Genomic DNA, 11,398 nt, shown 5'->3' on the forward strand with positions numbered 1-11,398 from the left:
ACAAAAACATCCCCTTGTACTCTTCATTTATTAATGTTTTTCAGTCATAGAACGCACAATTAAAGTTGTCTGACACCACAAACACTCAATGAATCAGTGCTTAATGGTTCAAATTGATCAAATCTAATATTTAACAACAAACAACCAAAGCAGTGGCCCAGAGGATCTTATTTTTAGATGGTCATGTTTTATGAATGATCCTGTCTGATCTTGAAGAGGTTACCTCCTCCTTGCAGTCAGAGCAGTCAGGTTTGCATCGTATCTTATGAACTTAGGATTTGCTTTGAGTATTTATTTAGATTTTGCCTTTAGCAGCATATCAGTCTTGGTGAATCAGTCGAGGTGCATGCATTGTGTACGAGTTTTTGGGAGTCTGGAATTTTTGTGGAAGTTTTCATACTTTCATTTGTTTAAAATGTGTTGTTTTAGTTTAATATTAATGAACTGTGTCAATGTAATCAACATGTATTACCATTTGAGACTGGGCATATTCTCTGTGACAGAATGTGGATCTGTAAGCAATATGACATTGGCGCTTCCCAGCACATGTCCATCCCGTCTGGCTCTCTCATACTGAACAGTGATTATAGCAGCTGTTTTTGCTGTCATCTCTGGACAAATTGCTCACAATTAATCTTGGCATAAATCAGGATTTTGGCAGCAGTGTTGGTGAGCGTAGTGACATGAAATTTTGTCAACAACAAGGGAAATAAAATTAAATTGGTGTAGGATTTTCTCTGGGCAGTTAGTGCTGCATCTATGTAAACATTTGTTACTGTTTTGTTTCGTTGTTTTTGCTTTGTCCCCACTAATGATAATGTGATGCTGTTGCAGTTGCTGCATTGAAGTCATTATTACCAGTATTGCACATTTTGTTATAATCAATCTTTTTGGTATTATGATAATTGTACAGCAGCATGGCATGTAATTTGATTTTATTCTCTTAATGTGATGATGGCCTATTAAACAAATCCCAGCCTGTGAACAGATAATACTCTGGCATAATTTCAGTGGGCTGTCAGATGCCAGGACATGATCGATCCAGAGTAACAGCTTGTCTTTCATTTGTGCTGCGTCTCAGTACATCAAAGGTACTCTCACTATGAGAAATGTCAGTCATAATGTCAACACTTGACGTTTCCAATGATGATTATGCTGTGATTCCCAGAGAAGTCAAATTTAGTGATTCTACATGCAGGATATGATTTAAATTGACTAATTTTGAAACATCATTATTTAAAGGGGACCTATTATGCAAAATTCACTTTTGCAAGGTGTTTGGACATAAATGTGTGTTGGCAGTGTGTGTACACACAACCACCCTATAATGATACAAATCCACCCACTCCTTTTTTTTTAATCCCCATAAATAATAAGCAGTGTCTCCCAATGGCCTATTTTTAGCATTGGTGCTAATGTGACGTCACATTAGCCACAGGCCCCACCCACGAATGTTGACAGACACTGCCGTTTTAACGTAGAACCACCCTGAGCAAGTTCACAGCGAGTTGTACACAGTCCGCCATTGCTGCACTGACAAGAATGTCTCCCAAGCATTTTAGGTGTTCTGTTCGTGATCCAGCTAACTTTACGCCATCTAGAAGAAGTAAATATCACGCGTTTGTTTTCCAAATCGCCTTTCTGAAAGAGCTTCTTGGCACTCTGTAAGGCTAATGTTGCTAAAACTACCATTGTCTGTCTGTTTTCACTGATGCTGCCTTCACGTGCTACCAGAATGATCGTGAATAGGAATGTGGTAGTTAAAAATTGCATATGAAAGCAATGTGAAATCAACCGCTTGAATATGTCTAGCTCATAATCATATTCGGGACTTATAAAGTTTGTGTTAGCACACGATGGCACCATGAGACCAGCTATGTTGTTGTTTTTATAGCGCCGTGCTCCCTGTCTGTGTAATTCATAAATAATCTGGCAGGGTGCAGAATTCAGCACGACACCGGTTCAAACATATATGGGTGAACACCGCTACTAGCAGTTTCTGACATTTTCAGTGCGTGAGAGAGTGTTTTGTTATTGCTGGCATGATGCCGGTGCGCAAGCTCTAGAAACTCCACCCTCTTCTGAAAGGGGAGGCGGGAGCACCAGCTCGTTTTCATTTAAAGGGACAAAAACAAAAAACAGCGCGGTTTGGCTCATACCCTAAAATGGCAATTTCAACAAGCTATAAAAAATTATCTGTAGGGTATTTTGAGCTAAAATTTCACATACACACTCTGGGGACATCAGAGATTTATTTTACATCTTGTAAAAAGGGGCATAATAGGTCACCTTTAATGCCAGAGCATTCATCCGAGGATCCATAAAAGTCCTAGTCTCGCGTAGTCAGACCTTCGGACTGACAGCAGAATATTGCTTCCAGTTCACCTATCCTTCATGCCTTTGGATTGTGGGAGAAATCCAGAGCTTCTGGAGGCAACCCATGCCAACACGGGGAGAACATGCAAACTCCAGCCAGGACTTGCATAGGACTGTATGATATTTAAAACTTACTGTCATGGACTTGGCATCCATCCAGTGTGTTTCCCTGTGTCACGATCCATGCCTGTGTTCCCCTGTCTTGTGTTTAGGACTCTTGTTTTGTAATGTGTTTCTGTGCTCCTCCAGTGTTCTGTGTCCCTGTTTACCTACCTGCCTTGTTAGTTACCATCATTAGTTCCCATGACAATTCATTAGCTCCACCCCCTTGTTGCCTTGTTACCCTGAGTATTTAAACCCCTGTGTTTGCCCTGGTTTTTGGTCTAGTCTTGTGTCTGTTTACTAGCTGTTGCATGTTTGTTTCCCTGTTCATGGTTTCTGTCATCCTGGTTCCTTTTAATTACTTCAGTAAAACTCATCTGCATTTGGATCCTCTCGCTTTTGTCCCTGAATTCAGCAAGCATAACACCCTGTCTATGGCCAGAGACACACCACCATCTTCATGACCCTGTAGGACAAGTGGTTTGGAAAATGGATGTCAAGTCAAGTCACCTTTATTTTTATTATGTTTTATACAATACAGACTGTATCAAAGCAGCTTCACAGAGATAAACAGGAAGTAACGGAATCGATTATGGAAACTCAGCTATGGAGTCAGTTCAGATTTGGCAGCTCTAAAAGACAGTAGTTCCATTATTTAGCTCAAGTCAGTTTAGATTAGTAAGAGTTTCAAGTAAATCAATCAGCAGTTCTAAAAGGCAGCAGTGTTGTTATTCAGCTCGCGTGAGTTCAATGTTGATTCAGTTTAGTTCAATCCCAGTGATGATGTAGCAAGATGTGATTCTGCTGTAAAGCAGCCCTATAGAAAACAATAGTGCCATCATTCAGCTTAATTCAGTTCAAATTTTGTTTATCCGATGGCATCAGGGTGGATATAAAACCCATATAAAACAAATATATATGGGTTTTATATCCCTCCAGCACACAGACCTGACCCCCCCATCCCTCCCTCCGCCGCCTCGGAGGGAACATCAACGGGCTCCGCTGCTTCAGAAAGGCCTGAGCTAATGTTAACAAGCACAACTTTTGATTTTAATAATGAATTAGTAAATGTTTAAATTAACATTACCTAAGATTAATAAATGCTGTCTAGTATTGTTCATGTTAACTAAAGTAGTAGTAAAGGCGGTGGAGCTCACTTCAGGCCTTCCCGAAGCGGCGGAGCCCGCTGATGTTCCCTTCGAGGTGGCAGAGATCGCTTCATGCCTTCCCGAAGCAGCGGAGCCTGCTGATGTTCCCACCATTATAGGCTGGTTGTTTTCATACACTGCGGCCACACAACAAACACCTTATAAAAGTGATTTTTGCATAGTAGGTCACCTTTAACTTCTGTTGTCTGTACTCTATTAATAAGAAAAGAGTCATACCATACTATATTTTGCTTGCATATGGTTTGGTAGTAGTTTGATTCAGTATGTAAAGGGAGATTTTCTTGTAATCTATTCCAGCCCCTTGGTCATGTCATGATGATAGGGGAAGGGGCTTAGAGTGTTTGTGAATGGCCAGATGGCACCCTACAAATCCCACCTTATATCATAAAATTAGTCTGTTAATGTAATCACCCACAGTAGTATTAATACACAAGACAAGAAGTCTTATCAACATCCAAGCAGGCCTAACAGAGCACTTGGGAGACAGTAGCACACATTCTGCAGTAGTGTCTGCAAAAACAAAGCACAATAATTGAAGCAGAGGGGTTGTTGTGCCAAGTGGGACCTTTCTTCACTGTGCAGAAAGGTCCCGCTTGGCACAGGTGTGCTTGAAAATTGAGAAAATATACATAAACAATAAATGCGGAAAATATGAAGACTACATGGTACATGGTGTCATTTATGAATAAAGGGTTATTTTAAAAAAAACAATGTATTTGTCTTGTTTATCAATAAGTTCAAAGCAAAGGTTTTTTTATTAGTGATCTTACATTGCTAAGCAGTCTAGAACATTAAACATATAAGAGCTTAACATCTGCATACTGGTGGCACTGGGATATTTTTGCGTAGGGAAAAAAATGAATAAAGCCTAATTGTTTAAGGTGTATAAACATACTAAATTCTGCAGTAATTAATATGGGTTTATTTAAATAATTGATAAAGCATTATCATCTGATTTTAATTATATATTGATCCAACTTAAACATAAGGCTGAAAATAAAACTGTCAAGTACAGACATAACAGAAAAGTAGAAGGAAATTACCCTAGAGGGCATCTTCACTGAAAACATCAACACATTAAATATTAAATATTACAAGTCTATATAAAATGAATATATAGGCTTATTAATAGTAGACTACTAATTGGAAATTCAGTATGCAATATATTATAGCAGTTTTAGGGTCTAGTCTACAGGAACATAAAAATAGGTTAAAATAGAAAAAAAAAACATTCTAAGCTGTATATACAGCAGCAACTTGTTCTCTCAGAAAAGCTCTTGGTTTGTATTAGTTACTGTGAAGTAGCACAATGAATCCAATGTCATTTTTTTCTCAATGGAGCTCAGTCATGATGCTTCATAAATGGTGTGACTCAATTCAATGAGAGAACAGTAAAAGCATGTCATATTGCTGATTGTTTCATGTGAACATATGCCAGTTGGCATCTTTAGATGGTTGGAAATGAGACAGTCATATAAAATTTTCCTAAGATGTTTGTCTTATTGGGAAGCAATTTATTATTGTGAGTGACAGTCCTGCTTTTATTGCAGTGTAATCTGAACACACTTGATTTCGCTCTTGATTTAAACAAATCCCAGCAGCAGACAGATAATTGTTTGAATTAGCTTCTTTCACCTCAGTGATTAATCCCAGAATAACAGAGAACACAACAATAGGTCAAATGCGTGTGAAAAAAATAAGATAAACTACAATGCCTTAAATCAGATTTTTGTGAATTAAATATGCATAGATCTATACATGTCTAACCTTGTGAGAGTGTGCACTGAGCACACATTTATGAAGAGAAAAACTAGTTTGTCACATATTATCAGACATTTTGCTCTTAAAACTGCTCTAACTGGGTCTGTTACACTGAGTGACTGCATTAAAAAGCTATTGTAAGAGATTAGATCAATTTCTGGCACAGTACGTTAGCTTACTCTCGCACATCAGTTTCATTGTCCATCACGTTTATGGGTCAGTTGTCTAACAGCTTTTTTTTTACAGAAGGGATTTGCCATATTTTACTGACAGGAAATTCATCACTGTGACCTATCAACACAGCATGCATCTATAATCAGGGCCAGTTCTAGACGTTAGGAGGCCCTAGGCAATATTCATGTTGGTGGCCCCCCACCCCCAAAAACCATTTGAAATAAATATGATCCCTAACCTTTTTGTCTATACAACATTTAATTTTTTTAATTTTGCATATTTTTACTTATACAGTACAAAAGTTTGGACACATTACTATTTTTAATGTTTTTGAATAAAGTCTCTTATGCTCATCAAACCTGGATTTATTTGATCAAAAATACAGGAAGAAAACTAATATTGTGAAATATTATTACAATTTAAAATAATGGTTCCCTTTCGATACTTCACTCGTACTGGGTCTTGCTTAAGATGCACATGGGAAAAAAGCCTTTTTTCTCCTGAAATGAAGCCTCTTCATTCACGCAGTGAAACTGCACGGCCATTGGTTCGTGCAGTGCTTAAAAAACGAACCAATGGCTCGGCAGCAGAGCTGCACGAGCCTATGGCGACGAAGCCCGCCAAAGCCCGCCAGAATGGGCGGGGCATCTGGCTATATAAGCGGGCGCTTGCCACAGGATTCTCACATTTCTTCTCCTTCAGCAACGACTCTACGTCCTCAAGCTGATCCGAAGCCGCTCGCCATTTTCACAAACATTTTCAAAAAGAGAGCAAACTTCCTCTTCCATCACTCATAAGTGTTCTGCCCCCGTGCGGCCAGTCACCCGAGTTAATTCAACCCCTCGTCACGTGGGCCGAGGCCTGGCAGGCCATCCCTGGAGTGTCGAGATGGGTTATGGGGATAATAAAGCAAGGATATTCACTCCAATTCGCTCGAAGACCCCCTCGCTTCAGCCGCGTGGGCCGCACCTCAGTGCAGAGCAAGGGCGCTGAAATTGCTGGCAAAAGGAGCCGTGGAAAAGTTCCTCCAGCCCAGAGCGAGTCAGGCTTTTACAGCCGTTACTTCCTCGTCCCCAAGAGAGATGGTGGCCTCCGACCCATCCTCGATACCTGAATCGCGCCCTCATGAAGAGGTCGTTCAGGATGATTACACTGAAACAGATCCTCGCGCAAATTCTCTCGGGAGACTGGTTCTTTTCTCTGGACCTGAAGGATGCATACTTTCACATCCAGATAGCCCCTCGTCACAGGCCATTCTTGAGATTCGCCTTCGAGGGAGTGGCTTATCAATATACGGTCCTTCCCTTCAGGCTGTCCCTGGCCCCCCACACTTTTACAAAGTGCATGGATGCGGCTCTTTTCCCTCTGAGACAGATGGGAATCTGTATGATCAATTACCTCGACGACTGGCTCATTCTGGCCCAGTCGGTGGCAGAATTAATATCACACAGGACCCTCCTCCTCAGCCACCTGGAGTGCCTGGGACTCAGGGTCAATTTTGCCAAGAGCTCGTTGCTTCCCAGCCAGCGAATTTCGCACCTGGGAACAATTTTCTACTCAGCCCAAATGAAAGCTGTAGACACGCCAGAACGAGCTCTGGCCATACAGAGGCTGGCGACCTCCTTCAAGATCGGTACTGCTCACCCTCTCAAAGCGTTTCAAAGGATGCTGGGCCTCATTGCAGCAGCATCTCCAGTGCTACAGTTGGGTCTGCTGTGTATGCGCCCCCTTCAGCGCTGGTTGAAACCACGGGTTCCATTCCATGCGTGACATCACGGACGCCTGCATATCAGGGTGAGTCAGGCCTGTGTATCGGCCCTGACCCCCTGGAAGAACTCCCGTTGGATGGAACAGGGCGTGGCCATGGGGATGGTTCACAGAAGGACAGTTGTCACGACAGTGTGTCCTACATAAATTGCCAGGGAGGCCTCTCTTCGAAGCGCCTTTTCATGCTGGTAGAGCGCTTCTTAGAGTGGGCTCAACCCAACCTGCGCTCACTGAGGGCAGCGCATATACCGGGCAAATTGAACCAGGGAGCGGACATGTTATCAAGGAGCAATGTCCCCTCAGGGGAGTGGACGCTCCATCCGCAGACGGTTCAGAAGATATGGAAGATCTTCGGCGAGGCCGAGGTGGACCTCTTTGCCTCAGAAGACAACTCTCACTGCCCAATTTATTTCTCAAAGAACAGGGACGCGTTGGCCCACAATTGGTCCAACCTCCTTCTCGATGCTTTCCCCCCGATCGCTCTGATCCCACAGGTAATCAGGCGAGTGAGGGAACAAGAACATAGGGTTCTCCTGGTGGCCCCCCTTTGGATGAACCAGCTGTGGCTATCGGAGCTGACTCAGCTACTGATAGCGGCCCCTTGGCCTGTTCCACTGAGACAGGATCTCCTCTCTCAAGCGAACGGGACATTATGGCATCCTCGGCCCGACCTTTGGGCCCTGCGCCTCTGGCCGCTCGACGGGATCCTTTGTGCCTCCCAGAGCGAGTCTTAAATACAATTTCGGAGGCTAGAGCTCCGTCTACGAGACGCCTCTATGCCTTAAAGTGGTCTTTTTTCTCCGCTTGGTGTCTAAACCGTGGCAAAGACCCCCTCACTTCCGAATTGGCAGAGGTGTTGTCATTTCTACAAGAGCTGCTGGATAAGGGTCGTTCACCATCAAAGCTCAAAGTCTATGTGGCGGCTATAGCAGCCTCTCATGCCCCTATCGAGGGTCAATCGGTGGGCAGAAATAGCGCGGTCATCTCGCCATCCACATTCGCAAGGTTTTATAACCTGGAAGTCCCGGCCTTGCAGGCCAGGGTCCTTTCCGCTTGAAGTGGCACGCGCTGCGTAAACAGATATGGCAGAGAGCCCTTCTCTGGCATTGTTTCACCTGTTAGCTCTTGACCCCTGGGTGTCAAAGTTACGGGTGTGACCCAGAGCGCTCAGCCCGTCTTAGCCTTGGGTTATTGTTGACTTCTCTATGAGCATTGGTTGCTTATGGAAGTTTATACCTTTAGTCGTTCCACTACATTAGCATGGCGTGATTGTACTATGTTCCCATATGCGTCTTAAACCCGTTTCTCAGGGAACTGAGGTTACGTTAGTAACCGAGTACGTTCCCTTTTGATACTTCACTCGTACTGCGTTGCTTGCCGTGCTATGTAGCTGCCCGACTCAGTCGTCGCTTCAGTCGAAATAAACCTGAGAATCCTGTGGCGAGCGGCCGCTTATATAGCTAGATGCCCCGCCCATTCTGGCGGGCTTTGGCGGGGCTTCGTCGCCATAGGCTCGTGCAGCTCTGCTGCCGAGCCATTGGTTAGTTTTTTAAGCACTGCACAAACCAATGGCCGTGCAGTTTCACTCCGTGAATGAAGAGGCTTCAGTTCAGGAGAAAAAAGGCTTTTTTTCCCATATGCGTCTTAAGCAAGATGCAATACTCGTTCCCGTATCTCAGGGAACCGAGGTTATGTTAGTAACCGAGTACGTTTTCTATTTTACTATCCTTTAAAATATATTTCTGTGATCAAAGCTGAATTTTCATCAGCCATTACTCCAGTCTTCAGTGCCACATGATCCTACATAAATCATTATAATATGCTGATTTACTATAAACAGTGCTTAATGTTTATTTTATAACCTGTGATACTTTTTTCAGGATTTGTTGATTATTAAGAAGTTGTTTAAAATTTATATATATACACATCTTTTATAACAATATGTCTTTACTATCACTTTTTATCTATTTAACACATCCTTGCTGAATATTATTGTTTTTTTTCTGTATTTTTGATCAAATAAATGCAGGCTTGATGAGCATAAGAAATTTCTCTCAAAAGCATAAAAATAGTAATGGGTCCAAACTTTTGACTGGCACTGTATGTACATATTAATCAAACTTTATCTAAGATAATCTATTTTTTTGTTTGATGATGTTATTGTTGTTGTTATTTTGCTGTTTTATTCAATTTATTCACAGTTCCAGAATACCACTTCAGTAGATTAACATCAGTGCTTTTATCATTATTTTCCTAGCCTGGGTATGGGCAGGATTTCCCCCTCCAATTTAATCAATATTGACTACAGATATTGTCATATTAATACCAATAATATGATATTATGTATTGCATTGTTACCTTAAATATGATATATATATATATATATATATATATATATATATATATATATAAGAGATACACGATATATATCCCTTTTAAAACGTACACCGTTCAAACTAGGCTGCTTATGTTGAAGTGTTTGGGATGTGGCTTTTAATGATGAGACCTTTTTTGTAATCAGGCTCTCAAAAAGTATATAACAATTTGGATATAGATTTATCGGCCAACATATCGGTTATCGGCTTTCAAAAATAAAGAATAATCGGTTATCGGTATCGGCCAAAATTTTCATATCGGTGCATCCCTAATATATATATATATATATATATATATATACACACAGTATATACAGTTTATATATATTATACATACATACATACACACACACACACACACACACAAATCAAGTGGAAGCGAAAGACTACTAAGCAGAAAAAAAGTTATTTTTAGTTAGTTGAAATTAAAAGTGTTATGTTAGAGCAGTAATGTAGAATCAGCAGTAGGATTTAGAAGATACTCACATCTGAGATCCTTTATTTGAAACATTAAACATTTTTTTTGTGTGTTTGCTTTTTAACTTTGAATACAAACTTATCTGCTTTTACTTTTGTAGCTATTTTGATAGTCAGCTCCCGACGCGATGTCCTTCACTATATGCGCAAAATCAAAGCGCGTCAGGGCGCGTCAACGGCGCTTGCGCTTTATGAAATGTCATGTGGTGCAACTTATATTTATTCATTAATTATTCATGATATTTAAAAAAAAGAGAGAGAACTTTTTATTCTAAAATGTTAAAAACAAAAATAATGATGTAATAACAAAATAATTAAAAATAAAAACGTATTTAAATATATTGGTTATGGTATAAAGGTGGCACATTTCAGTGGCAAGTCTGTTCTGTGTCTTAGACTTTATTTTCCACTGAGCTCAATGAATATAGTCTAGCCACTAGTGTGAAACTCTGTTTTAGAGATATATGTTCAGTGTGAGAGTGTACTTTGGGCGTTGACCCAATCTGCGCAACTATGATCACATCCCATATAGGGAAAAAGAGGCCTTGTGCCAGTAAAGCCAGTGAATGTGCACCAGTCAGAAGGCTGTTTCTACTAATGGAAGGCACAGAGAGCCCTGGTGTCTGGTTGCTGTTGAGAAAGAGTGAATGGAAGGGTAAAAGAAAGTAGAGAGAGCAGCACCACAGAGCCGCCTTGGCAGTCTTGTCTTGGTAACCATGTACCAGGCTGTACAATAGCTTCCTCTGTCCGAGAGAGCACTAAGGGATGAGTGCATTGTATGAATGTGAGTGTGTGTAAATATGTGAGAGCTTGTGTTGCCTTGCACACATATTTGTTTAAGCATGCGCACTCACACCCAAACACAATATGCACCAACACACCCTTTAGAGGCTCTCACAAGAGCCTCCTAAAACCCTTCAGCTGACCTGGCTTTCATCTAAACTAATTTATATATAATCAAAATCCCCCATGAATTGCCTCCAAGCACAGTATGGTGAGGAGAAACATCAGGCCTGTTTCTCAAACAGAGCCATTGTGAGTGACTTCAGTAATGTGATCTAATGGCAATAAGGTTGGGTGGCCCTTCTGTGAGAGTGTAAACACTTTTAATAGGAAGCTTGCTGTCAGTGTGTTTGTCCTAAAGGGTTAGTTCACCCCCCCCCCCCCCCCCCCCCCCCCCAACCAAACAACAAACAA

The sequence above is a fragment of the Sinocyclocheilus grahami genome, unplaced genomic scaffold (genome assembly GCF_001515645.1).
Source record: "Sinocyclocheilus grahami isolate Dianchi unplaced genomic scaffold, SAMN03320097.WGS_v1.1 scaffold398.1, whole genome shotgun sequence".
Lineage (NCBI taxonomy): Eukaryota > Metazoa > Chordata > Actinopteri > Cypriniformes > Cyprinidae > Sinocyclocheilus > Sinocyclocheilus grahami.